This window comes from Pteronotus mesoamericanus, unplaced genomic scaffold (assembly GCF_021234165.1).
Source record: "Pteronotus mesoamericanus isolate MK-2021 breed Mesoamerican mustached bat unplaced genomic scaffold, CSHL_Meso_final scaffold_54, whole genome shotgun sequence".
NCBI classification, from domain to species: Eukaryota; Metazoa; Chordata; class Mammalia; order Chiroptera; family Mormoopidae; genus Pteronotus; species Pteronotus mesoamericanus.
This window is the reverse complement of record NW_026555321.1, coordinates 71,522,586-71,526,599: the sequence shown is the minus strand read 5'-3', so window position 1 is coordinate 71,526,599 and position 4,014 is coordinate 71,522,586.

The following is a 4,014-nucleotide window of genomic DNA, read 5'->3' as shown; positions in this document are numbered from 1 at the left end:
TGCAAATAAAAATTTATGCGTTGGCCCTTTAAACAGTTCTTTGCATCTCTAGCTGCTTGTCTCTGGCAGAGAGCAATTCTGCCACTTTTCGTAGCTGGCTGTTTTCTGTGTACTGTTTGAGCTCTGGTGCTCTAGGCTAGAGATCCCCGCTTTTGGTTTAGACCCCGCTCTTCTCAGGGGGATCCAACTGGCCATTTCAGTATCTTTCTGGTGCTGCCATCTGTGGGCACCCCGCCCACCTTCTAGAGTCTCTACCGCACTCCTTACTGGTTAGATTGTGCTAAAGCCAATTCTTCTATCTCTGAATTTACCAGGCTTCTCTCTCGCTATTGTTCAGTTGTTTGTTCCAGGTGATTTCTCCACAATTTAGTTGTAATTCCAGGTAGGTCCTGGAAGGAGGTCAGTGTGACTTTCACTCACTCCTCCGCTGTCTTGATTCTCCTATACCATTGCTTTTTTGATCCATTATTTACTGATGGGCACTTACGTTGCTTCCAGCACTTGGCTATTGTAAAATGTGCTGCTATAAATATTGGGGTGTATGGGTTCTTTTGAATTGTTATTTTGGGATTCTTAGGGTATAATACCAGCGGTGGAATTGCTGGGTCAAAAGACAGTTCCATTTTTAGCATTTTGAGGAAATTCCAAACTGTTTTTCACAGTGGCTGAACGAGTCTGCATTCCTACCAATAGTGTACTAGGTTTCCCTTTTCTCCACAGCCTCGCCAGCACCCATTGTTTGTTGATCTGTTTATGATGGCCATTATTATTTTTCTTGCTATAAAGCTGCAATAATACTATTTTCTGTTGTAGCTGATAGGGGTATAAACATACAATATAGGGATATAAGGTTACAATTAAATGGAAATATTTTGTGCCTTGTAAAATACTATGTAAATTTTGGTTTTCATAATGCTTATCCTCCAATTATTTCTGTTTTGAAACAACCCATATTTAGAATAATAGACTACAATACTAGAATACATTGTGTTTAGTATTTGATTAGTTATAATAACTGTAACTAAAAGTCATTAAGTGTTTACTCTTTTATCAGTATGATGCTGAGCATTAACCCATTTAATTCTCCTAACAACCCTACGATGGAGGTAAAATTATTTTCCCTAAATTAAATTATATTTATTTTATGAAAGATGAAGGGACTAAAACATATTTAATATAACTTTCAAAGATCTGTTAAGTGGCTAATATTTTCTATATGTGTTTAGAGCCTAAACTACTAACATTAGCAATATGCTATATATTTATATATATTTATACATGCAGACAGTGATGGAGTGGTTAACTCATGAGCATGTGCTCTGTATGTGTGTCTGTGCATGTGGATTATACATATAGTTGTGCATAATAAATATGTACAACAGGGAATCTTGATCATCAGAAAAAAATGCAGCTACAGACAATGAGGGCATATGTAACTAAAGATAATAAACATCCAGCTTATCCTCCTTTTAACTGGAGTAATATGTTTGAAAATAATCTACCATGTACAAAACACCATGCTTGATCTGTTAGGGTAATATTGTCCAATAGAAATATAATAAGAGCCATATATGTAATTTAAATTTCCCAATAGCCACACTGAAAGAGTAACATGAAACAGGTAAAATTAATTTTTATAATACTAGATTTATCAAATGATTTCAATCCCTCTTTCTCTTGAAGAAACAAAGAAAAATGAATTCACAAAAAGTTAAATCATTGTTCTATTTTACCAAATCAAGGCTGAATATTCAGTTTTTTAAGTTCTTACTTTTTTAATTGTTGTTCAATTACAGTGTCCTAATTTTCTCCCATCACTCTCCCCTGTCCTACCCATCCCCCACCTTCCACTTTTAATTCTTCTTCCCCTTATCTTTGTCCATAGGTCCTTTATACTTGTTCCTTGACTTGCTTCCCCTGCTATCCCCTGTTTTACAGAGCTGCTTGAACAATTTACACTAGCCTTGTGATGGAGGATTCTCATTTCTGAGAGAGTTGGTTGTATTTTATGTGTAACCCTTCATGAAAAAATGATGAATTTATCCTCAATTTTTTTCTGAACTATATTTTTATATGACTCATGACCATATCCTCTGCAAGAACATGTTCTATCCAACTAAATTCTAAAGAAAAGTGGTTATTAGTTATTTACATTCAGCAACTATGTATTGATTGCCTGCTATCCACCAACTATAGATATAATTAAGAAATGCTTTTACAGATGGAGTTCATAGGGTAGTCTAGAGCTATGTGTATAGACAAATACACAAAGACATGTAACAAAACACAATGAATGTTTTGTTTCTATAGTGTTACAGTATACGTGCACATTTTTCTTCAAGCCTTTATTTGTTTCAAACCTATTATACAGGTGAAAAAGACACAGTTGCTTAGAGTATAGAGAAAATAGTAGCTTTTGCCTGAAAGGAAATTTGAGGCTTTTCCAAGTAAGAAATTGATAAATATTTAGAATCTTCTGTAAACTCTAATTTTGGTATGTTTTAAGTTTTTAAAATGTTAAAACTTAAAGGGATACATGCAGTCTGTAAGTATCAAATACTATTTTATTATCAACTTTAAACTTGTTGCTCATACAATAGAAATAGTGAAGAGCTTTTTAGGAAAAGGATTGGATAAGAAAAAACATCTACACATAATCATAATGAGTATTAGAGTTTTTATTTAAAATATAGTAAATATTGATTAATTTTGCCTATCCACCGTCTAAGCACCATTTCTTTTTGGAGAGAATTCTTCATTGTGTGGATGTATAATAATTTTTTGTGTCTTATCTCACTGAAGTCCTCTGATGTTCCAAGGATAGGTGGCATTCTCTACAGAGAATAAAACTTGGCCTCCTGGAAATTGTGAGGAGGGTGTTAGTTTTATGGCCATATGCACATTTTTTTTGTTCCATGTAGACTTCCATTTCTTCTTTTCTCAGCCCTGAGCCTCATCGTCTTCTCTTTTTACCAAATCGAGTGCCCACAAGCTTCCTGGGCTATCTTCAGTGTGAATCTGCTTGACTTTCTTGGGTATCCCAACGTACAGATAATTGAGCTTCCATTTCTAGCTCCCTCACACAGCTAACTTGATAATTATTCTTCCACACTTTTCATCTTATAAAACTTCATTGAAACATTTCATCCACTGAGATCTCCTACATGTTTCATCCTTTTGACTTAATGCACTTCTTTATTTCTTTAATGAAATTTTGCAGTAACTTCAGGAGAAATACTAGATAAATACATCTTGTCAATAGACCATCAATGTCATCACAAACCATTCTCTTTCAATAAGCCAGGACAGACATCACTGGATGATGAAGCTGTTAATGTGTGTCTGGAGTTGACTGTGAATAACATGATGTTCTCCAAAACACAGGACTACATTGTTAGTGAGACAGCTGCAGTGCCAAAGGTGGTACAGCAGCTCTATTCTGAATTTTTTTTTTTTAGTGGAAGATGTCAGGATCAATGGGGCCAGTTTTACATCAGAGTTTGATTGACTACTGTTAATGATGTTTGACCTAATTTTGACATCAGCACAAGAAAATCTAGAATACACACATGCCAAAAGTCTCACAGAAAAAAAATCAGTTGAGTTTTTATGTTTTCTGTAACCTACTCAGTTAAGTACTTTAGCAGACATTTTTCCCCAGTTAAAGAACTTAATGTTCTTCCACATGGTTCAAGTTGAAAGTATATGTGTTAGCTCTCTCTCTCTCTTCACCTTATCTAAAAAAACCAAAGAACCTCAAAAATTGTACTGGGACTGAAATTCAGATGTTTTAATCCCAAATTTAGGACTTAAGGTTGTTTCCAACTAACATTACCCTAGTTGAATTTATGGCCTTTTGATGCCCTGGATTGTTCTGAGGAAGGACTCTGCCCAAGACTCTGATCTTTCTATAGCTGGCCTATGAGATTGAAAGAGAGAGAGCTCCAGTAAAATTGGATAGTGTGCCTGTTGTCAAGGGAAACAACCTCAGGCAGAAAAACTGGGAAAAAAAGG